The 26,081-nt window shown below is 36.2% G+C and overlaps 1 pseudogene; it reads left to right on the top strand.

The window, feature by feature from the left end:
* The first annotated feature begins 12,461 nt into the window (after positions 1-12,461).
* On the top strand, positions 12,462-13,530 carry LOC110576820 (annotated as a pseudogene).
* The last annotated feature ends 12,551 nt before the right edge of the window (positions 13,531-26,081 follow it).

Below are 26,081 nucleotides of genomic sequence, written 5' to 3'. Positions count from 1 at the left end.
TATTGTCTATCTTTAGGGTATTATCCTGGACCCTTTTTCTACTCAATCTATGCAATCTCCCTCAGTGAGATCATAAAATGATGATTGAAGAATAATTAGCAGAGCTAACTTTCAGTTGGCTGCTACAAAGCTTCTCAAATGTAACATATTCTGCATCTTAGAAAGCACTATCCTTCATCTTAGAAAATATTATCCTATTTACTAAACCAGAATCCTGGGAGCCATGCCAGCTTTCTCCCCACTCCTCCTACTCCTCGCTGCACATATCTAAATAAGCACTAAAAGCTGCTGATTTTAGCACCTAAACACTCCTGAGTTTTAAAATATTTTTCCATAGCCACTAAACTACAATAGTTGTTTACTATTTAAGTGCAGATCTGATCATATTATTTCCCTGAATTAAAGAAAAAATCAATAGTCTAAGGATAAAATTCAACCCCTCAGTTGGCCTACCAGATGAATGTATGTCCATGAGTGAGCTCAAGCCTGATGTCATAGGAGGATGGGCAGTGAACATATTTTACAAGTGGAAAGAAATAAGAATTGTGGATAGAGAGTGAGAACATAGCCCACCATAGTTTGCAGGGCCTCTTATGAAGAAGCAGTATCATTTTCTTCACTTATTGTATCTATGCTTCTCTTAATGATTTAGTTTAACTAATGTAATGGGGCAGACGTAATTTTGTGAAACTTTTGAGACTAGACCTTAAGAGTAAAAAAAAATATCTCCAACTATACCAAGGTTGAGCTAAGAATCCTTATTTTGTGCCACCATATTGTCTCATAGTCCTACCAATTGCTGGAAACACCCAATGTACCTAGCAATATGCCATTAAAAAGCTTATCAGGAATTAATAAAAATTTATGTGGATAGCTATACTACAAGTCCAAATAATTACAAAGAAATTGTTTTATGGTTTTGGCACAATGACATTTTTGTGAAGCAAAACCTGAAGTCCAATAAATTATGAGAAAACCAAGTCATTCATCACAAAAAAGGTATCCAGTATTTTTTATACAACTCTGTGCATCTCAATAAAGAAAACCAGAAATTTTGACATTATTAAGCCCTATTTAAAGGATTTTCTTTATAATAATTACATTGTTTTTCCTAAATCAAACTCTAAAACCACCCTTATTTTGAAATAAAAACATAGATTGATTAATTTAAAAAATGATACTTTGGGTCAATTGCTAAACAATAATAAATTTATTTTATGTATTGTTAATGCTAATAGTCATCAACAGTCTTTTCAGAACCACTTATAATCTAACCCTAATCTGAAGAAAGTCAGCAATATAAGCTATTTTATCAAGGTCCATAGCAAGCTTAAAGGAAAAATTCTGCATCTGAAGATATTCTTCTCTAGTTTAAAATCAGTTAACTTCAGTCCATTCATTGCTATATAGATCTGCTAGCTGCGATTTGGAAGGAATGTTTTTATTATGATTGCAGTAAAGCAGGAAGCAATATATCTTCCTAGTCATTTATAAGGAAAATTCAACCACTAAAATTAAGCACATGATGTGGAAGACCAGTATGTACCAGGACAGTTGTCCCACTACTCCTTTTGCTGCTATTACCTTGTTTGGCTGTCCTCTGATCTCATTACTGTTTTCTTAACAACCAAACCACAGTCTTCTTTTGTAAGGAAAATTATTTCTACTCCTGTACTGGAAGAGGATTGGAGGTTATATTTAAATTTTTCCCAGTATTGGGGCGGCTCATTCAGTTAAGCGGCCTATTCTTGGTTTTGGCTCAGGTCATGATCTCATGGGTCTTGGGATCAAGCCCCAAATGGGGCTCCATGCTCAGCAGGGAGTCTGCTTCTCTCATTCACCCTCTGCCCCTCCCACACTCACACACAAACTCTCTCTTTCTCTCAAATAAATCTTTTTTTAAAGATTTTATTTATTTATCTGACACAGAGAGAGAGAGAGCACAAGCAGGGGGAGCAGCAGGCAGAGGGAGAGGGAGAAGCAGAATCCCTATGGACAGAGAACCCAATGCAGGGCTCCATCCCAGAACCCTGGGATCATGACCTGAGCCAAAGGCATACACTTAACCAACTGAGCCACCAGGTGAGACCTCAAATAAATAATCTTTAAAATTAAATAAATAAATAAATAAATAAATAAATAAATAAATAAGTTCCTCCTGGTGTCAAAATTAGAGAGAAGATATCTACACATCTTCAACAGTGCATTTTCTCATACTTTTGAAAGTATGATAAATATCCCTTAATATTCTTTTAAGGGAATTATCTTAGCAAATATAGTGCCTATATTATAGTCCAATGTTTTGAATTACTTGTTGAGTATTTTTGTTCTTCATTTGTTTCCAAAACATTCAAAGGACTTCTTCTCTATGCTTCTATTTATTCTTTCTTCTCTATGCTTTAAAAAAAATAACAGTAAAAACATAATTGAAAAAAGTAAGAAACGTTATATAAAATGGTAGCAAATATTTACATGATCCTAAGTAAGTTGATTATTGACTATATGTTTTAATTTAATCCTAAACTTTCTGGCAAACCTTGACTATTTGATTGCCATCAACCTATTCTTGAGGAATTGCTTCTCCCTCAGCTTCAGATGAAAGCTGCTGTGTTTTTACTTGATCATCCCAAGTTTTTGGATGAGAGGGAACCTGATCAAATTTATTCTGTGTGTGTGTGTGTGTGTGTTTTAACTTAGATAATTAGTCTGGTGGTTTAAACCATAGAATATAAAATTGATAATAATCAATGTTCATGTTTTCCACAACATGAAAATGTATGAAAAAAATGGAGTTTGACATGCAAAAAGAAACCAACCAAGAAGAGAGGAAAACAGCACTCTCAGCATTTGAGTCCACAGTTCAAGTCTTCCTGAGGTTCTGACAATCCCATTTTCTCTGCTCTTAGTAATTCAACCCATTTTTGGGACTCTGCAGGCCAGTAAATTCTCCTTTTTGTCTAAAGTACATCTATTTGAGTTTCTGTAATTGCCAACCACAAGGATCGTGGCTGATATACAATGTTTTACATAACCCTAAATTTTTTGTGGATATTTTAATTACCAATCTGCTATATATTTCTTCATCCTAAGAGACCATACACTTCACTTTTAACTTTTACTAGCCTCCTTTAAATATATACTGATTAGAATAGGATTTGGACATAAAAGAGTATAAATAAACTAACAGAAAAGTCACTTTCAAAGTGCCTGTCCTAGTTCTAGAGATTGCATTATGTTGACCTGGGAGCACCCAATATATCACAAATCTGCAATCAGGCACGTTTAGTGTAGTATTTGTTTTACCTATGACGATTTTTTTTATAGTGCTTTAGGTATAGGAATCTTAAACTCTTACTGAATGAAAAAACAAGTAAGGCACATACTAACTATTCTTACATTCATAGCCACAAAGTTAGCATTGTCATCATACACTTCAGGTTGGTTAAATAACAACTGTGCTTATCTACGTTTTGTATACATCATGTATAACTACAATCTCATACAATTACATCTCATCCATTTCTCTATTTTCTGTAATGGAAGGCATAAATTTAAGGCTTGTGTTAATTTCATCATTCTTAGCTTAATATTATACTTTACAACTACACACTGGAAAATTCACCAAGAGCTTGTCTTGAGAACACTTACTAGTCCTCATTTCCAGGAGGCACTCACTTCCACTTCCATTCATTCTTACACAGACCAATACATACCCCTTACAAGCTGCATATGACATTTGGGCATGCCTGTTTTACTTATACAAGAGAAAATCATATCACCTAAAAAAGAATTTCTTAAGAATCCAGAAAAGAGAAAAAGATGGCAGAGGAGTAGGGGACCCCATTCCAACTGGTCCCTGGAATTGAGCTGGATATCTACCAGACCACTCTGAACACCCACAAAATCAGCCTGAGATGTAAGAAGATATATCTGGATATCTATAAACAGAATATCACAGGCAGTTGGTTTTGAAGTATGAAGCAGGGGGCTGTGATTCCACAGGTAGATATTGGAGGATAAGGGAGTTGCCATAAGCGCCAGCACCAGGAAGGTGAAATAAGGCAGGAGTCCAAAAGACTGGGGCACAGACTCACAAACTGGTACTGATGGAGGAAGGACTTCAGGGCAGCCTCCTGGACTGAAACCAGAGCAGGCAGGCCAGGCATGTGAACAGGGGGCAGGTGGTGGTTTTAGAAGCACAAAGGGAAGAGACTTACCCAGACCTGGAGGCAAGGACTGGGAGTACTCCTGAGGGGTGCAAAACCCAGGATGCTGCAGTTTATAGCAGCACAGACAGAAATGGAAATAGTGTGCCCTGGAGAGCTCACTGAAGAACAGATTGCAATCTTTCTGCTCTGGGCAGAGGGTTGGAAATGATCTCTTCTGCTCTGACTCTCAGAAGAGACGTGGAAAGCCACCAGGGAAAGCCGCCAGAGAACAAAAGCCCCAAAAACTGATTCTCGCTGAGTCCACCCCCCACCACAGGGGGGCAGGGCAACTCCGCCCAAACAGGGTTGCCTGAGTTACAGTGCGACAGGCCCCTCCCCCAGAAGACAGGCTGGGAGAACAAGAATCAGGCAACCCTAAGGTCCCTATAAAACAGGTGCATCTTGCTTGGGTTGTGGTCAATAATTTGGACCCTGTACATTCCCTCAACCACCCCTCAACAGAATGACTAGGAGGAGGAACCCCCAAAATAGGAAAAACTCAGAGACTGTGACTTCTGCCACACATTTACAAATGGATACAGATATAATCAAGATGTCAGAGATGGAATTCAGGGTAGCAATTGTGAAGACAATAGCTAGAATGAAGAAATAGATTAATGACAACATAGAGTCTCTAAGGGCAGAAATGAAAGCTGAACTGGCAGAATTTAAAAATGCTATCAGTGAGAGTCAATCTAATCTAGATAATCTAACAGCTAGGGTAAGCGAGGCAGAAGAATGAATTAGTGACCTAGAAGACCAATTAATAGACAAGAAGGAAAAAGAGGAGGCCAGGGAAAAACAACTCAAAACCCATGAAAACAGAATCTGAAAAATAAGTGACACCATGAAACATTCCAATATCAGAATTATTGGGATCGCTGAGGTGGTGGAGAAAAAGAGAAGACTAGAAGATATATTTAAGCAAATCATAGCTGAGAACTTCCCTAATCTGGGGAACAAAACAAACATTCATGTCCTAGAGGCAGAGAGGACTGTTCCCAAGATCAAGGAAAATAAGCCAATACCCCGGCATGTAATAGTAAAACTCGCAAATCTTAGAACCAAGGAAACCATCTTAAGGGCTGTTAGGGGGAAGAGATTCCTTATGTACAGAAGGAAGAACATCAGAATAACATCAGACCTATCCACAGAGACCTGACAAGCCAGAAAGGGCTGGCAAGACATATTCAGGGTACTAAATGAGAAGAACATGCCACCAAGAATACTTTATCCAGCAAGGCTGTCATTTAGAATGGATAGAGAGATGCAGAGCTTCCAAGACCAGCAGAAACTAAAAGAATATGTGACCACTAAGCCAGCCCTACAAGAAATATTAACGGGGGTTCTATAAAAAGAAAAAGACCCCAAGAGTGATATACAACAGAAATTTACAGAGACAATCTATAGAAACAAGGTCATCACAGGCAACAGGATGACAATAAACTCATATTTTTCAAAAATCACTCTCAGCATGAATGGCCTAAATGCTCCCATAAAACGGCATAGAGTTGCAGATTAGATAAAAAGACAGGACCTATCCACATGCTGTCTACAAGAGACTCATTTTGAACCTAAAGATACATCCAGACTGAAAGTGAAGGAATGGAGATCCATCATCCATGCCAACGGACCTCAAAAGAAAGCTGGGGTAGCAATTATTATATGAGACAAATTATATTTTAAGCTAAAGACTGTAGTTAGAGACACAGAAGGACACTATCATTCTTAAAGGGTCTATCCAACAAGAAGATCTAACAATTATAAATATCTACGTCCCCAACATGGGAGCAGCCAACTACATAAGCCAACTGTTAACCAAAATAAAGAGTCATATTGATAACAATACATAAATTGTAGGAAACCTCAATACTCCACTCTCAGCAATAGACAGATCATCTAAGTAGAAAATCAACAAGCAAACAAGAGCTTTGAATGATACACTGGATCAGATGGACCTTATAGATATATACAGCACATTCCACCCTAAAACAACAGAATACTCATTCTTCTCAAATGCACATGGAAATTTCTCGAGAATAGACCACATACTGGGCCACAAATCAGGTCTCACCTGATACAAAAAGATTGAGATCATTCCCTGCATATTCTCAGACCACATGCTTTAAAAGTGGAACTCCATCACAGGAAAAAATTTGGCAGAAATTCAAACACTTGGAAGCTAAAGACCACTCTGCTCAAGAAAGTTTGGGTCAACCAGGAAATCAAAGAAGAACTTAAACAATTCATGGAAACCAATGAGAACGAAAACATATCAGTCCAAAACCTATGCGATACTGCAAAGGCGATCCTAAAGGGGAAGTACATAGCCATCCAAACCTCACTCAAAAAAAAAAAAAGAAAAGAAAAATCCCAAATTCACCAACTAACTTTACACTGTAAAGAACTAGAGAAAAAGCAGTGAAAGATGCCAAACCATGAATCAGAAGAGAAATAATTAAGATTAGAGCAGAAATCAATGGATTAGAAACCAGAAATACAGTAGATCAGATCAATGAAACTATAAGCTGGTTCTTTGAAAGAATTAATAAAATCAATAAACCACTGGCCAGACTTATCCAAAAGAAAAGAGAAAGGACCCAAATTAATAAAATTATGAATGAAAGGGGAGAGATCACGACTAACACCAAGGAAATAGACACAATTATTAGAAATTATTATCAACAACTATATGCCAATAAACTGAGCAATCTGGATGAAATGGAGGCCTTCCTGAGGACCCATAAACTGCCAAGACTGAAACAGGAAGAAATTGACAACCTGAATAGGCCAATAACCAGTAACGAGATTGAAGCAGTGATCAAAAACCTCCCAAAAAACAAGGGTCCAGGGCCTGATGGATTCCCTGGGGAATTCTACCAAACATTCAAAGAAGAAATAATACCTATTCTTCTGAAGCTGTTTCAAAAACCAGAAACAGAAAGAAAGCTTCCAGACTCATTCTATGAGGCCAGCATTACCTTAATCCCTAAACCAAGCAAAGACCCCATTAAAAAGGAGAATTTCAGACCAATATTCCTGATGAATATGGATTACAAAATCCTCAACAAAATCCTAGGTTATAAATCCAACAATATGTTAAAAGGATCATCCACTACGACCAAGTGGGATTTATCCCTGTGATGCAAGGTAGGTTCAACATTCAAAAATCAATCCACGTGATAGAACATATTAATAAGAGGAGAGAGACGAACCATATGGTCCTCTCAACTGATGCAGAAAAAGCATCCTTTGACAAAATACAGCATCCTTTCCTGATTAAAACTTTTCAGAGTATAGGGATAGAGGGAACATTCCTCGAATTCATAAAATCCATCTATGAAAAACACACAGCAAATATCATTCTCAATGGGGAAAAGATTAGAGCTTTTCCCTTAAGATCAGGAACACGTCAAGGATGCCCACTCTCACCACTATTGTTCAACATAGTACTAGAAGCCCTAGCAACAGCAATCAGACAACAAAAAGAAATAAAAGGTATTCAAATTGGCAAAGAAGAAGTCAAACTCTCTCTCTTCACAGATGACATGATACTTTATGTGTAAAACCCAAAAGACTCCACCCCCAAATTGCTGGAACTCATACAGCAATTCAGTAATGTGGCAGGATACAAATCAATGCACAGAATTCAGTTGCTTTCTCATACATTAACAATGCAACTGTAGAAAGAGAAATTAGAGAAACAATTCCATTTAAAATATGAAAAACCATAAGACACCACGGAATAAACCTAACCAAAGAAGTGAAGGATCTATACTCTAGGAATTACAGAACACTCATGAAAGAAATTGAAGAAGACACAAAAAGATGGAAAAACATTCCGTGCTCATGGATTGGAAGGATAAACATTGCTAAAATGTCTATTCTGCCCAGAGCAATCTATACCTTCAATGCCATCCTGATCAAAATTCCAATGACATTTTTCAAAGTGCTAGAACAAACAGTCCTAAAATTTGTGTGGAATCAGAAAAGACCCCGAATTGTCAAGGAAATGTTGAAAAAGAAAAACAAAGCTAGGGGCATCACGTTGCATAATTTCAAGCTCTATTACAAAGCAGTGATCACCAAGGCAGCATGGTATTGGCACAAAAACAGACATATAGACCAATGGAACAGAATAGAGAGCCCAGATATGGACCCTCAACTCTATGGTCAAATAATCTTTGACAAAGCAGGGAAAAAATAGGCAATGGAAAAAAGACAGTCTCTTCAATAAATGGTGCTGGGAAAATTGGACAGCTATATACAGAAGAATGAAACTCGACCATTCTCTAACATCATACACAAAGATAAACTCAAAATGGATGAAAGACTTCAATGTGAGACAGGAATCCATCAAGATCCTAGAGGAGAACATAGGCAGTAAACTCTTTGACATCAGCCACAGCAATTTCTTTCAAGATACATTTCCAAAGGCTAGTGAAACAAAAGCAAAAATGAACTTTTGGGACTTCATCAAGATAAAAAGCTTCTACACAGCAAAGGAAACAGTCAAGAAAACTAAGAGGCAACCCAGAGAATGGGAGAAGACATTTGCAAATGACACTACAGGTAAAGGGCTGATATCCAAGATCTATAAAGAACTTCTCAAACTCAACACCCAAAAAACAAATAATCAAGTCAAAAAATGGGCAGAAGACATGAACAGACACTTCTCAAAAGAAGACATACAAATGGCTAAAAGACACATGAAAAAATGTTCATCATCATTAGCCATCAAGGAAATTCAAATCAAAACCACATTGAGATACCACCTTATACCAGTTAGAATGGCAAAAATTGACAAGGCAAGAAACAACAAACGTTGGATAGGTTGTGGAGAAAGGGGAACCCTCTTACACTGTTGGTGGGAGTGCAAGTTGGTACAGCTACTTTGGAAAACAGTGTGGAGGTGTCTCAAAAAATTAAAAATAAAGCTACCCTATGACCCAGTAATTGCACTACTGGGTATTTACCCCAAAGACACAGATGTAGTGAAAAGAAGGGCACCCTAATATTTATAGCAGCAATGTCCACAATAGCCAAACTGTGGAAAGAGCCGAGATGCCCTTCAATAGATGAATGGATAAAGAAGATGTGGTCCATATATACAATGGAATATTACTCAGCCATCAGAATGGATGAATACCCAACTTTTACATCAACATGGTTGGGACTGGAGGGGATTATGCTAAGTGAAATAAGTCAAGCAGAGAAAGTCAATTATCATATAGTTTCACTTATTTATGGAACATAAGGAATAGCATGGAGGACCTTAGGAGAAGAAGGGAAAAATGAAGGGGGGAAAATCGGAGGGGGTGAAGAACCATGAGAAACTATGGACTCTGAGAAACAAACTGAGGTTTTTAGAGGGGCAGGGGGTGGGGAGATGGTTTAGCCCAGTGATGGGTATTAAGGAGGGCACATACTGCATGGAGCACTGGGTGTTACATGAAAACAATGAATCGTGGATCACTACATCAAAAACTAATGATGTATTGTATGGTGACTAACATAACATAATAAAATTAAATTAAATTAAATTAAAAAAATAAGAATCCAGAAAAGAGCTATATTACTTTCAGTCGTATTAATCTCGTAAGCAGAGTATTTTCTCTTTTAGTTTCTTTTAGTACTTCTAGGTCAAACTAGGAAAAAGAAAGGTATGAACATTTTTATCAGTTTGAAAAAGGACATCATTTATTATCCCACTTCTTATGTCTTCCCTTCTCCTTTCATGTGAGTCTTCTTGAGGTTCCAAAACCCAATTTTCTTCCTGTCTGCAATTCTGTTCATGGTGACATGGCATTTTCTCTAAAGATGAAACATAAATGTAAGGCTTATGATACTGGGAGGAACAAAGGAAAGAAAAGCATGTGTAAAGTACGGAGAGTCCATGAACATGTTAATTCATTTACATATTGTTTCTGTATTTAGATGAAAAGTTTGGGGTAATTTTTATGTATTGTTTTAAGCTCTTGAAATTTTCCTTGCTTCCTCTTAATGTGTTTAAATTGTATTTTCACTCATATAACTTCTTTTTAAATTGCTTTCAGTAACTCTACAAACTCAAAACATTTTTGTAAGACTATTTCAGACACACCTAAAAGAAAAAAACATGTTTATTTACTTTGAACTTGCAATATTTTAGCACACATTTTATTACTAATTTCTAATTATTTTCAACTTTCAAGTTATCTAAAATTTTAAGACTTCTGTTTAAAAACAAAAGCTAGGTGATGCCACTGAAATGGTGAATTAGGAGACCCTAACCTCCATCCCCTGATAACAGTTGACAGGTAGACAGCTATCCATGAGCAAAAACAGTTCTGGGGAAGCTCAGGAACCCACTTAAGGAAACTTGAGCAACATGGTGGAACAAAAAACTCCTGATATTAACCATACAAAAAGGAATGAAGAGCAGTTTCATTTTGCTTGAACAATTTCATCCCCAAACTGGCACTGTTCAGAACCAAGAGAGAACTCCCCCAATAGAAACCGATCCTCTTGGTAGGAAAGGGAGTCTGTAGTGAGCCACCAACTTCCTCAGACTTTTGAGGCACCACTAGAAAGAGCCACTGTAGTTTTACCCCACCCAGAGATATGCAAATCTGAAACATACAGAGATAGCAAGGAATAGGAAAGAAAATCAGGGGCTATCAGTATCAGCCCCACAATAAAAGTGGTAACGGTTGCCAGTGACCTGTTCTGCAGAGGACCCAAGAAGCTTTTGTCACTGAAAATATCAATGTCCAGCAGAGCTGCCATGGATTTCCTGCATATTTTATTGTTTTTTGCCCTTCAGTATTCACATTTGCAGAAGCCAGTCACCTGAGTCCCTTTCTCCTCATCCTCTGCCTCTCAGAGATGGGAATCTACACTGGCAGCCAACCTACAACTGTGTGACAACACACCAGCCTAGTCACTCATGCTTGACACATACTGCCGTATGCATGCTTAGGGACAGCCCTTCCAGCTGTACACTGTACCCCCTCAGCCTGATTTCTGTCACTGGCCTCCACTGCTGTGAGCTCTACCATAGGAAAACCATGAATCAATATAGTACATATGTACATCCAAGATAGTACATGTGAACATCCAGTACATATGAACATCCATATAGTACATATGAACATCCAGTACCACATATAGTACATATGAACATCCAGTACATATGAACATCTATAACTTCCAGTGTATGTGTGGCTGACACTGGCCCTTGCTTATGGCATGGGCCCCAAATGCTATGTGTATGTGTGCAACTGGCACTTGCCACTACAAGGCAAATGCACATGGTCCCCACAGTTTATCATGTGGACACCACCACTCTGGCCACCACAACTGCCAGCCCTGGTCCATAGTCACTGAACCTGGAGGTGCTATTGAGGACCCAAACCCACTTGCAACAACTACAGATATCCTACACTCACCAAGGACCACACAATTGTCAATGCTGTGGACACAGGTAGACTGAACCAAAAACACATTATGCCTCCCCAGACCGGTCACATTCTTCCACACTTGATGCCATGCAGAATTAGACCCAGGGTCACAGCATGATCCAGTGTGCCCCCCCCCCCGAAAAGAGAAGATATTTCCTTATCTAAGCCAGTCAAAACTTCTGAAAGAAATGACTACTTCTTCAAATGTATAGATACCTACCTAAGGCCATAAAGCTCACAAAGAATCAGGGAAACATGACACCACTAAAGAAACACAGTAAACTTCCAGTGACTAACCCCAAAGAAATGGAGATCCATAAACTGTCACACAAAAAATTCAAAATAATTGTTATAAAGATGCTTAGAAAGCTAGCAAAGAACATAGATAAACAATTTAACAAAATCAGGAAAACAATATAAGAACAAAATAAGAAATTCAACAGAGATATAGGAAATACCAAAAAATAGAAATTTTTTTAAGGTAAAGAATACAAAGATGGATCTGGAGAATCTAATAAAGAGCTTTGACAGCAGACTAGACCAAGCAGATGAAAAAAATTGTAAGCTTGAAGACAGATCATTTGAAATTATCCAGTCAGAGGAGCAAAAAAAGAAAATAAAATGAATGGAGGAAGTCTACAGAACTTATAGGATAACACTGAGGGAAACAATCTATGCATCACTGGAGTCACAGAAGAGAGCAAGAACAAAGGAGCAGAGAGCCTATTTAAATAATGGTTGAGGGCTGTTCCCGGGGAGGCTGTAATGGGTTTACAGGTGCCTTACGGTGGGAGCTGCTCTAGGCACAAGCATGTACGGCAAAGGCAAGGGTAACAGCAGCGCCGTCCAGTCCGACAGCCAGGCCTGGGAGAAGTTAACACTCTACATATATGAATATCTGCTTCATGTAGGAGCTCAGAAATCGGCCCAAACATTTTTATCAGGGATAAGATGGGGGAAAAACATCACATTGGGGGAACCACCAGGATTCTTACATTCTTGGTGGTGTGTATTTTGGGATCTCTACTGTGCAGCTCCAGAAAGACTGGAAAGTGAACATTCAAGTGAAGCAAAATCCTTCCATGATAATAGTGCTGCAGCAGCTCCAAGCCCAGTGCTAGGAAACATTCCCTCAGGAGATGGCATGCCAGTAGGTCCTGTACCACCAGGGTTCTGTCAGCCTTTTATGTCACCTCGGTACCCTGGAAGGTCCAAGAACCCCATTGAAGATACCTAACCAGGCACTTGGAGGTGTCCCAGGAAGTCAGCCATTACTTCCAAGTGGAATGGACCCAACTCGACAACAAGGACATCCAAATATGGGTGGGCGAATGAGGAGAATGACTCCTCCAAAAGGAATGGTGCCCTTAGGACCACAAAACTATGGAGGTGCAATGAGACCCTCCCTGAATACTTTAGGTGGCCCCAGAATGCCTGGAATGAATATGGGTCCAGGTGGTGGTAGACCTTGGTCAAACCCAACAAATGCCATACTCTTCAGCATCTCCTAGGAATTATGTAGGTCTTCCTGGAGGTGGAGGGCCACCAGGAACACCCATCATGCATAGTCCAGCAGATTCAACCAACTCTGGAGACAACATATATACTTTAATGAATTCAGTACCTCCTGGTCCTAACAGGCCTAATTTTCTAATGGGCCCTGGGTCAGATGGTTCCATGGGTGGAGTAGGAGGAATGGAGTCACATCAGATGAATGGCTCTTTAGGCCCAGGAGATATGAACAGTATTTCCAAGAATCCTCCCAATAATATGAGCCTGAGTAATCAAACGGGCACTCCAAGGGATGATGGCAAAATGGGCGGAAATTTCTTTGTTTTCAGAATGAGAGTTACTCTCCTAGCATGACAATGAATGTGTGATCCATTACCAAGTCTCCTCATGAAAACCACAGTGAGTCAGCTCTTCACAGAACTACTATGGAAGAAAATTACTCATCACAGTGTACAGTTAAACAAAGGAATCTCAGTCACAACAAACAAACCTTTTTATTTCCTGCTCTTTTCCCTATTTTTTGAAGAAAGTGGGTCCAAACGTGATTCAAACAACTGTATAGAGCAGCATATTCGAATTGCTCTAAACTGAACTGCAAATAATTATCTGTGTATGTATATGTGTGGGAAAGAGAATGTATTATAAATGTGTATGTTATATGGACATATACATTGGCCCACAGGACATTGTAAAATATTATTACATGACATCTTAAGTAGAAATAAGTAGGGACTTTTATTCCATTTTTTTCACGTTTACATTTTAATTATAAAAAGTTGCTCCTACCCCTCCCTGAAAAAAAATATAATAATGGTTGAGAACTTTCCAAGCTTGGGGAGAGATTTGGACATCCAAGATTATGAAGCTAATAGGTCATTTCAAAATTTCAACACAGTAGTCTTCTCCAAGACACATTGTAATAAAAGTCTCTAAAATCCAAGATAAGAAAGAATTTTATGAGAAAAAGAAAATTCTCTCATACAAGGGAACCTCCTTATTGCAAATTTCTTAACAGTAACTTTTCAGTCCAGGAGAGTAAGATGATACATTCAAAGTGCTGAAAGAAAAAACTGCCAACCAAAAACATTTTACTAAGCAAACTTGTCCTTCAGAAAGAAAGGTGAGATAAAGTCTTTCCCCATAATGTAAAAACTGAAGACGTTCATCGTCACTAAATCTGCCTTACATAAATACTGAAAGGAGTTCTTCAAGCTGAAACAAACAAACAAAAAACACTAATTAGTAATATGAAAACTTATGAAAATATGTATCACTGGTAAAGGTAAATATATAATCTGATTCAGAATACTTATATACTGTAATATGGTGGTGTTAGCCACTTAACTCCAGTATGGAGTTGAAAGATTAAAAAAAAAGTATTAAACATAGCTATAGCTACAATAATTTTTTAATGATTTATTTATTTTAGAGAGTCAGAGAGAGCATGCAAGAGAGAGATCGTAGAGGGAAGGGCAGAGGGAGAAAATCTTCAAGCAGACTCCCCACTGAGTACTGAGTCTGACATGGGGATCAATCCCAGGACCCATGAGATCACAATCTGAGCCAAATCCGGTAATCAGACACTTAACTGACTGAGCCACTCAGCTGCCCCTATAGCTCCAATAATTTGTTAATGGCAACACAATATAAAAATTTGTAAATTATAACATCAAAAAAATGTGGAAGGAAATTCACATTTTTTGTATGAGTTTTTTGTAGTGTTTTTGTACATAATTGAAGTTAAGTGAGCAGATTAAAATAGACTGTCATATCAATAGCATATTTCAAGTAAACCATAGGGTAACCACAAAACAAAATTGTATTGGATACACACAACATAAAGGAAGTAAATCAAAGCACACCGCTATGAAAAGTTATCAATTCACAAAGAAAGACAAGACAAGAAGAAAGGAGCAAAGTAACTACCAAACACCCAGAAAATAATGAATAAGATGGTGATAGTAAGTTCTTACATATCAATAATTACTTAAGTGTAAATAGCGTAAGCTTTCCAATCAAAAGCATACAATGGCTGAATGAATAAAATAGTGACCCAGATACATGCTGCCTACAGAAAAATCACTTCAGCTTCAAGGACATACTTAGACTAGAAGGGAAATAACTGAAAAGACATTACACACAAATGGAAATCACAAAAGAGCAGAGATACAAATATTTATATCAGAAAGAATGCACTTTAAGTCAAAAACTGTAACAGGCAAAGAAGATCATTATATAATGAGAAAGTGGTCATTCATCTAGAGGATATATAAATTGTAAATATATATTCACCCAATATCAGAGTATTTAAATCTATTAATCAAATACTAACAGAAATGAAGGAAGTAATAGACAACTGTACACTAATAATAGGGGATTTTAATACTCTACTTTCAACAATAGATAAATCATCCAGAAAAATCAAAGAAACACTGGACTTGAACTATTCTTAACATCAAATGGACCTAACTGACATATAAGGAAATTTCATTCAATAGAGGCAAAATTCACATTCTTCTCTAGTGCAAATGGGATATTCTGTGGGATACATTGTGTTAGGTAACAACACAAGTCTTATCAAATCTTAAAAGATTGAAATCATACTAAATATGTTTTCTGACTACAATGGTTTGAAAGTAGAAATCAATAACATGAAGACAACTGAAAAATTCACAAATATGTAGAAATTAAACAACACACTCAGAAACAACCAATGTGTCAAAGATGAAATCAAAAGGGAAATTAAAAAAAATATCTTGAAACAAATGAAAATGAAAACACAACATACCAGAACTTAGGTGATGCAGCAAAAGCAGAATGAAAGGGAGGTTTATAGTGATAAATGTCTATATTTTTAAAAAATCTCAAACAACTTAAATTTACACTTTAACAAATTTTAAAAAGAAGATCAAAATAAGCCTAAACATAGCAGAAGGAAGGAGATAACAGGATCAGAACAGAAACGAAATAAAGAATAGAAAAACAATAGAAAAGACCAAGAAAACTAAAAGTTTTTTTTAATGATAAAATTCACAAATCTTTATCTAGACTTGCCAAGAAAAAAGAGGACTCAAATAAATAAAATAATAAAAATGAGACATTACAAGTGATACCAGAGAAGTACAAAGGATAATAAGAAACTACTATGAATAATTTATACCATTAATTTAGGAAAAGTAGAAGAGCTGGACACATTCCTAGAAACATGAAACACTACTGGGTCTAAATCATAGAGAAACAGAATATCTGAATAGATTCATAACAAGAAAGGAGATTGAATCAGTTAAAAAAAAAAAACTCCCAAACAAAAGAAAAATCTATGATTGCATGGCTTCAAATGTTAATTCTACAAACATTTAAAGAAGAATTAATACCAACTCTTCTCAAACTTTTCCATACAATTGAAAAGGAGGGAACATTCATAAATTTATTTTGTGAGAATAACATTACCCTGATATAAAACAGATAAGGACATTACAAGAAAAAAAAATATTGTGGGTCAATATTTCTAATGAATATAGATCCAAAAATTGCCAACAAAATGCTAACCAAATTCAACAGCACAGTAATAGTGACATTTATCCCTGGGATGCAAGGAGAGCTCAACATATGCAAGTCAATAAATGTGATACACCACATTAATAAATTGAAAGGCAAAAATATCACATTAGATATAGAAAAAGCATTAACAAAATGTATCATCCTATCGTAATAAAAATGCTCAATAAATTGGATAGAGAAGGAATATATTCAATATAATAAAAGCTATGGATGACAAATCCACATCCAACATCATGCTCAATGGTGAAAAGCTGAAAGTTTTCTCTTTAAGGTAAGGAACATGGTGCCCACTTTCATCACTCCTACTCAACATAGTCCTAGAAGTCCTATCCAGAGTAATTTGGCAAGAAAGATAAATAAAACACCCAAATAACAAAGGAAGAAGTAAAATTGTTTCTGATGGCTGATGATGTGATTGTGTATATAGAAAATAATTTCTTCAGAGGTACATAGAAAATCTTAAAGATTCCACCAAATAACTGTTAGAAATAATAAACAAATTTGGGTAAGTTTCAGAATTCAAATTCATCATTCAAAAATCAGGCATGTTCTATACACTAACAATATACTATCTGTAAAAGAAGTAAAGAAACAATTCCATTTACAGTAACATTGAAAAACAATACTTAGTAATAAATTTACACTGAGAAAGTAAAAGATATTTTCATCAAAACTATATGACAATAGTAAAAGAAAATTGAAAAAGACACAAATAAATGGAAAGATATCCCATGTTCAAAAGAGTTAATATTGTTAAAATGCCCATACTTCCCAAAGCATTGTATAGATTTAATGTATTTTCTATCAAAATTCCCATGACATTTTTCACAGAAATAGAAAAAAAATTCTAAAATTCACATAGAATGACAAAAGACCCAAATAGCCAAATTAATCTTGAGAAGAACAAATCTGGTGACATCACAATTCCTAAATTCAAACCACACTGCAAAGCTACAGTAATCCAAATAGTATTGTCTGATTAAAAACAGACAAATGGATCAATGGAACAGAATTGAGAGGTCAGAAAAAATTCCACATATGCAGTTAACTAATACCTCACAAGGGAGCCAAAAATACTAAATGGGGGAAAAGATAGTCTCTTCAATAAATGGTGTTGAGATTGTTGGTAGGAATGCAAACTAGTGCAGCCACTCTGGAAAACAGTATGAAGTTTCTTTAAAAGATTAAAAATAGAACTACCCTACAACCCACTAATGGTACTACTAGATACATACTCAAAGGATGCAAAAATATAGATTCAAAGGGGCACATGCACTCCAATGTTTATAACAACATTATCAACAATAGCCAAATTATGGAAAGAGCCCAAATGCCCATCAACTGATGAATGGATAAAGAAGTTGTGGTACACACACACACACACACATACACACACAATGGAATATTACGCAGCCATCAAAAAGAATGAAATCTTGCCGTTTGTAACGATGTAGATAGAGCTAGAGTGTATTATGCTAAGCAAAATAAGTCAGTCAGAGAAAGACAAATACCATATGATTTCACTCATATGAGGAATTTAAGAAGTAAAACAGATGAACATAAGGGAAGGGGGATCAAAAGGAGAGGGAGGCAAACCATAAGAGATTTTTAAATATAGAGAACAAACTGGGTTGCTTGTTTGGGTAAGTAATGGGTAGTAAGGAGGGCACTTATTGTGATGAGCATGGAGTGTTATGTGTAAGTGATGAATCACTAAATTCTACTCCTGAAACCAATATTACACTATAGGTTAATAACTAGAATTTAAATAAAATTTGAAAAAATAAATAAGTAAATAATAATAAATAAACAAACAGTGTTGGGAAAACTGGATATTAACATGCAAAAAAAAATGACAATGGACCTCTATTTTATATCACTCAAAAAATTAATCAAAATGTATTAAACATAGGACTAAAATGAAACCATAAAACTCATAGAAGAAAACACAGGGGAAAAGCTCCTTTACATAGGTTTGGCATTGATTTCCTGAATATGACAGAAAAAGCACAAGTAACAAAATAAAAAAATAAATAAATGGACTACATCAAACTAAAAATCCTCTGCACAGCAGAGAAACATTTAACAAAGTGAAAAGGCAACCTATAAAAGATATTTGTAAACCGTATATCTCTATAGGGCTAATATTCAAAATATATGAAGAGCACATATAGCTCAATAGCAAAAAAAAAATTCTATTAAAAATTGGGCAAAAGACTGAATAAATATTTTTCCAAAGAACACATTCAAATGGCCAACAAACATGAAAAAGTGTTAGTCATCAGGGAAATGTATATTAAAATCACAATGAAATATTATCTCATACTTGTTCTAATGGCTAATATCAAAAGGCAAGAGATAAGAAATGCTGTTAAAAATGTGGAAATAAGGAAACCTTGTGCACTGTTCGTGGTAATACAATTTTTTTTCAACTATTTCTCCACTGATTTTTTTTTTTTTGGTGGGATTTGTGTGTGTGTGTGCTCTGCGCTATTCCTTATATACCACATATGAGTGAAGCCATATGATAATTGTCTGTCTCTGCTTGACTTATTTCACTTAACATAATACCCTCTAGTTCCATCCATGTTGATGCATTACTCAGTCTGATGCCTGAGTAATATTCCATTGTATATATGAACCACATCTTCTTTATCCACTCACCATTTAAAGGAAATCTCAGCTCCTTTCACAGTTTGGCTATCATGGACATTGCTGCTCTGAATATTGGTGTGCATGTGTCCCTCCTTTTCACTATATCTGTATCTTTGGGGTAAATATCCAGTAGTGCAATTGCTGGGTCGTAGGGTAGCTCTATTTTGAACATCTTCAGGAACCTCCATAATGTTTTCCAGAGTGGCTGCACCAGTTTGCATTCTCACCAACATTGTAAGAGGGCTCCCCTTTCTCCACATCCTTGCCAACATTTGTTGTTCCCTGTCTTGTTAATTTTAGCCATTCCAATTCGTGTAAGGTGGTATCTCATTGTGGTTTTGATTTGTATTTCCCTAATGGCTAGAGATGTGGAGCATTTTTTCATGTTTCTGTTGGCCATTTTTATGTCTTCTTTGGAGAAGTGTCTGCTCATGTCTTCTGCCCATTTCTTGACTTGATTATTTGTTTTTTGGGTGTTGAGTTTGAGAGGTTCTTTATGGATCTTGGATATCGGCCCTTTATCTGTAGTGTCATTTGCAAATATCTTCTCCCATTCTGTGGGTTGCCTCTTAGTTTTGTTGACTGTTTCCTTTGCTGTGCAGAAGCTTTTTATCTTGATGAAGTCCCAAAAGTTCATTCTTGCTTTTGTTTCCCTTCCCTTTAGAGACTTGTCTTGCAAGAAGTTGCTGTGGCTGATGTCAAAGAGGTTACTGCCTGTGCTCTCCTCTAGGATTTTGATGGATTCCTGTCTCACATTGAAGTCTTTCATCTATTTTGAATTTATCTTTGTGTATGGTGTAAGAGAATGGTCCAGTTTCATTCTTCTGCATGTGGCTGCCCATTTTGCCCAACACCATGTATTGAAGAGACTGTCTTTTTTCCATTGGATATTCTTTCCTGCTTTGTTGAATATTAGTTCACCATAGAGTTGAGGGTCCATTTCTGGGTTCTCTATTCTGTTCCATTGATCTACATGTCTGTTTTTGTGCCAGTACCATAATGTCTTGATGATCACAGCTTCTTAATATAGCTTGAAATCAAGCATTGTGATGCCCCCAGTTTTGGTTTTCTTTTTCAACATTTCTCACTATTTGGGGTCTTGTCTGATTCTATACAAATTTTAGGATTGTTTGTTCCAGCTCGGTGAAAAATGTCAGTGGTATTTTGATAGGGATTGCACTGAATGTGTAGATTGTTCTGGGCAGCATAGACATTTTAACAATGTTTAATCTTCCAATCCATGAGCATGGAATGTTTTCCCATCTCTTTATGTCTTCCTCAATTTCCTTCATAAGTGTTATGTAGTTTCTTGAGTATAGATCCTTTATCTTTTTGGTTAGGTGTATTCCTGGGTATCTTATGGCTTTGGTGCTTTTGTAAATGGAATTGATTCCTTAATTTCTCTTTCTTCAGTCACATTGTTAGTGTATAGAAATGTCACTGATTTCTGTGCGTTGATTTTGTATCCTGCCACTTTACTGAATTCCTGTATGAGTTCTAGCAGTTTTGGGGTGAAGTCTTTTGGGTTTTCCACATAAAGTTTCATGTCATGTGTGAAGAGAGAGAGTTTGACTTCTTTTTGCCAATTTGAATGCATTTTATTTCTTTTTGTTGTCTGATTACTGAGGCTAGGGCTTCTACTACTATGATGAATAATAGTAGTGATTGTGGGCATCCCTGTCATGTTTCTGATCTTAAGGAAAAAGCTCTCAGTTTTTCCCCATTGAGAATATTTGCTGTGGGCTTTCCATAGATGGCTTTTATGATATTGATGTATGTTCCCTCTATCCCTATACTTTGAAGAGGTTTTTTTAAAATTTGTTTTATTATGTTATGTTAATCACCATACATTACATCATTAGTTTTTGATGTAGTGTTCCATGATTTATTATTTGCATATAATACCCAATGCTCCATTCAATACAACTCCTCTTTAATACCCCTCACCAGTCTAACCCATTCCCCCACGCCCCTCCACTCTAGAACCCTCAGTTTGTTTCTTGGAGTCCATAGTCTCCCATGGTTCGTCTCCCCCTCTGATTTCCCCCCCTTCATTTTTCCCTTCCTACTATCTTCTTCTTTTTTTTTTAACATATAATGTATTATTTGTTTCAGAGGTACAGGTCTGTGATTCAACAGTCTTACACAATTCACAGCACTCACCATAGCACATACCCTTTCCAATGTCTATTACCCAGCCACCCCATCCCTCCCACCCCCCACCACTCCAGCAACCCTCAGTTTGTTTCCTGAGATTAAGCATTCCTCATATCAGTGAGATCATATGATACATGTCTTTCTCTGATTGACTTATTTCACTTAGCATAACACCCTCTAGTTCCATCCACATCATTGCAAAAGGGATTCTGTATTTTGTCAAATGCTTTTCCTGCACCAGTTGAGAGGATCATATGGTTCTCATCTCTTCTTTATTAATGTGCTCCTTCACGTTGATTGATAGGCAAATGTTGAACCACCCTTTCATGCCAGAAATAAATCCCACCTGGTCGTGGTGAATAATCTTTTTAATTGGATCCTATTGGTTAGTACCTTGGTGAGTATTTAGGCATCTATGTTCATCAGGGATATTGTTCTGTACTTCTCCTTTTTGATGGGGTCTTTGCCTGGTTTTGGGATCAGGGTAATGCTGGCCTCATAGAATGAGTTTGGAAGTTTTCCTTCCATTTCTATTTTTTGAAACAGCTTCAGTAAAATAGGTATTATTTCTTCTTTAAATGCTTGGTAGAATTCCAGTGGGAAGCCATCTGGCCCTGGACTCTTGTTTTTTGGGTGGTAATATAAATTGATGCAGCTACTATGGAAAATAGTATGGCAGTTCTTCAAAACAAAAAGCAAACAACAAAACAAACAAAAAAAGAACTACTATAGGATCTAGCAATCCCACTTCTTGGTATGCATTTGAAGAAGATGAAATCATATTCTCTAAAATATATACTTAAGGGATGCCTGGGTGGCTCAGTCAGTTTAGCATCTGCCTTCAGCTCAGGTCATGATCCCGGGGTCCTGGGATTGAGTCCCACATCAGGCTTCTTGCTTCACGGGGAGCCTGCTTCTCCCCCCTGCCTGCTGCTCCCCCTGCTTGTGCCCTGTCTCTCTCTCTCTCTCAATCTCTGTCAAATAAATAAGTAAAATTTTAAAAAAATAAAATATATATTTGCATTTGTATGTTCATTACAGCCTTATTCATAATAGTTGACACATGGCAACAACGTACATGTCCATTGACAAATGAATTGGTAAAGAAGATGTGAGATCTCTCTTTGTCTCTCTATGTATCTATTTATCATCTATAGATAATGGAATATTATTCAGCCATTACAAACAAGGAAATGCTCCCATTTGTGACATCATGGATGGACCCTGAGGGTATTATGATAAGTGAAATATGTCAGAGAAAGCCAAATACTGCATGATGTCAGTTATATGTGAAATCTAAAAATCAATAAGAAGAACGGTGATTTCTAGGGGTGGAAGGGTGGGGAGATGGGGAAATGTTGGGCAAAAAGTACAAATTTTCAGTAAGTTCTGAGGGATCTAACCTGCAGCATAGCGACTATATTTGACAATACTTTATTGTATAGTTGTTATGAGATTAGAGTTTTAATGTTCCCACCATCTAGAACAACAAAAATGGTAATTATGTGAAGTGAAGGATGTGTATTTAACCTAATTTGGTAAACATCTGCAATATATATTTGTATCAAATCATCACATTTTACACTTTAACCTTACACAATGTTATATGTCAATTATATTTCATTAAAGCTGGGAAAAATAAACTAATTTTTTAGAACAATTTATCTCAAGATATATCGTTTTATTCTCAAAATAATGACATTAAATGAGCTATAAGAATATGTATTTGAGAACTTTTGAATAATTGTAATACCAGGTCTATAGAAGTGATTTCTGCTTAACAACAATAAGATTGTATTCCCATGTAAAATGGAATCTGATATAGGTATTAAAGGAAAGTGGGGTGGACAATCTGAAGATGATAATGGGAAATGATGGCTAAAGTGCATGCTAGAAAATACACTTAATTCATTATGCTGATCCCTTGTAAATGTCTAGTGCCCTAAAAAAGCACATATCTTTCACAGTTCTCTGATAAGCCACACTCATTTATTTCCCTGGAAGACTTTCTCCTTTGCATCATCCTTTCCTCTATGCAATATAGGTGAGACATCATGCTGGAGTATAAAGAATATTAGGTGGAAGTCTAATATTACAATCTAATATTGTAGTCACATCTGTGATTGTAATATCAGCTCTGTACACCTTTCTGTGCAACCTATGTGATTTCACTTTCATTGGCATAAAAGTAATGACATATGTAAACTGTTAATCTGTTAATTACTTATGTATTTATTAATCATAAATATCAGGTACTAAGTATATTGGATAGGACAGTTTATAACCTCATAGAACATGCATGCAGGTAAGGGAGATGAACATTTTTTAAAAATGCAGAAATATATTGTGTAATAAAATTTAGAGAACTATGATAACATAATGATCCTAGAGAACTGAACACAGTATTCCTGGATAAAGTATGCTTTGCACCTAAAATCTAGTGTAGATTTAGATAGAGATGGAATTGTGTAGTAAAGTGGGAAATGCAGAAATATATGTATTTTTATGCATAGTCAATATAATGTGTAAGAATCAGAGGTAAGAAGAAGCTAGACACTTTTCTAGAAATTGTAATCCTTTCAACTTCCAAATTTTGTTAGGTCTTACAGAAACAGCTCAAGTTCCAGACTTTTTCTCCTGGATCTTTCTTCTAAAATCCCTTGCCTACATTGGCCTGTCTCTTTCCTGAAATTCCATTTGAATGGAATAATTTGAATAATACACTTTTAGCATTTAGTTTTTTCTTTGCTTTATCAAATTATTCCACATATGTACACACTGTCTTCCTTTTGATATTTGTACATTCAGTATAAATAGGGCTGTATTTTGCATGCTTTGTATACTATAATCTATCACAGTGCTGGGCATCCAGGATCCATTAAGAAAATTCTTGAATTTATCATTTCCCTTTACACTTAATGCAGGCTTCCTGTCATAGAGTTGAGACCAAGAATAATTCCTGGGTTGAAATGTTGATTCAAGTAACAGTAGTAAATGTCTTAACAAGTTTTTGGATCATGCAAAGAATACTGATAATACCACCGATTTCCTCTTGCAGTGTTTCTAAAGGAAATATTTTATTATACTTAAGCATTTCTGACTGATAAGATTAACATCTTGAGGGGCACCTGGGTGGCTCAGTCGTTAAGCGTCTGCCTTCGGCTCAGGTCATGATCCCAGCGTCCTGGGATCGAGTCCCACATCCGGCTCCCTGCTCCGCAGGAAGCCTGCTTCTCCCTCTCCCACTCCTCCTGCTTGTGTTCCTGCTCTTGCTATCTCTCTCTCTCTGTCAAATAAATAAATAAAAAATCTAAAAAAAAAAAAAAAAGATTAACATCTTGAGCTCCTCAAGAAAATCAATATCACATAGAATAAGAAATTTCTGCTAAAATTGACAATAATAACAATGGTTTTTATTTGGGTGATAGTTTCCTTTCAATATATTTAAAACCTAGATGTATAACAACTTTTCATTCCTGAATCATTTCTCTAAACTAGAATGAAGTACTAATTAAGGTATGAAGAAACCTATCAGATACCAATCACCCCTTAGGTCTTAAACAAACAAACAAAAACCAGTTGTCTGTCAAAGAAGGAAAGATATACTAAAATCCATACTGTCAAATTAACTGTATTATAATATTTTTTCCCTCTTATTTTACTTCTGGTGGAGATAGCCAAACCTGATGGCCTATGGATTAGCAGAACAAAATTTTAATTGTAGTCACATTGTAGCTCTATCACTGTCTGAAATACCTCTGTGAGGTATTTTTACATCCCTATATAGAATGAGGATCTAAGTGTATCATAAAAAAATGAATTAACAGATGTATCTAACATTTTACAGTTTAAGCATTCTTCCACTGACTGTTAAATCAATGTGCTCTGAATATGCATGTGAAACTTAATAATTTTTTGCATAAAGTATTTTATAATGAAATAATCATTCTTTCCAACCATTCCCAGCTTCCTCTGCTTTATATCAGGGTTTTTACATACCAAATTTGCAAAAATAAAACATGAAAGATTATTTTGTAAATAAAGTGTGTATGCTATAAAAGTAATTGTAATCTATAAAGTAGATGCCCTTGGACTATTGGCACAGCTCTCCAAAAACTTTTTGGATAAATGTGACAAAGATTACCTAAGCTGGATTCCAGACTGCTGAGAAAAAAAGAAGGGAAAAATAGTCCCTAAGGATTCAGATGTCTGAGGAAAATTTAAGGAGATTTTATACTTGATAGAGCTTTTAAAAAATGTTTATCTTTTTATTTGCTCTGACTATACACTGGGAGGGCTTGCAAACTGTTTACTTAAGAGTATGAATTTAAAATTTTTTAGAGCAAAGTAGCCTCTGATTCTTAAACAGTTCCTGTGGTTGTTACATGAAGAAGAAAGAGGACAAGGAGAAGAGGGAGGCGCAGGGGAAGGAAGAGTGAGGGAAAGAAAGAAAGAAAGAAAAAGAAGAAAGAAGAAAGAAAAGAAAGAAAGAAAGAAAGAAAGAAAGAAAGAAAGAAAGAAAGAAAGAAAGAAAGAAAGAAAGAAA

This window comes from Neomonachus schauinslandi, chromosome 5 (genome assembly GCF_002201575.2).
Source record: "Neomonachus schauinslandi chromosome 5, ASM220157v2, whole genome shotgun sequence".
Classification (NCBI taxonomy): domain Eukaryota; kingdom Metazoa; phylum Chordata; class Mammalia; order Carnivora; family Phocidae; genus Neomonachus; species Neomonachus schauinslandi.
Note: the sequence above shows the minus strand (reverse complement) of the source record. Positions and strands in the feature narration are given on the sequence as shown.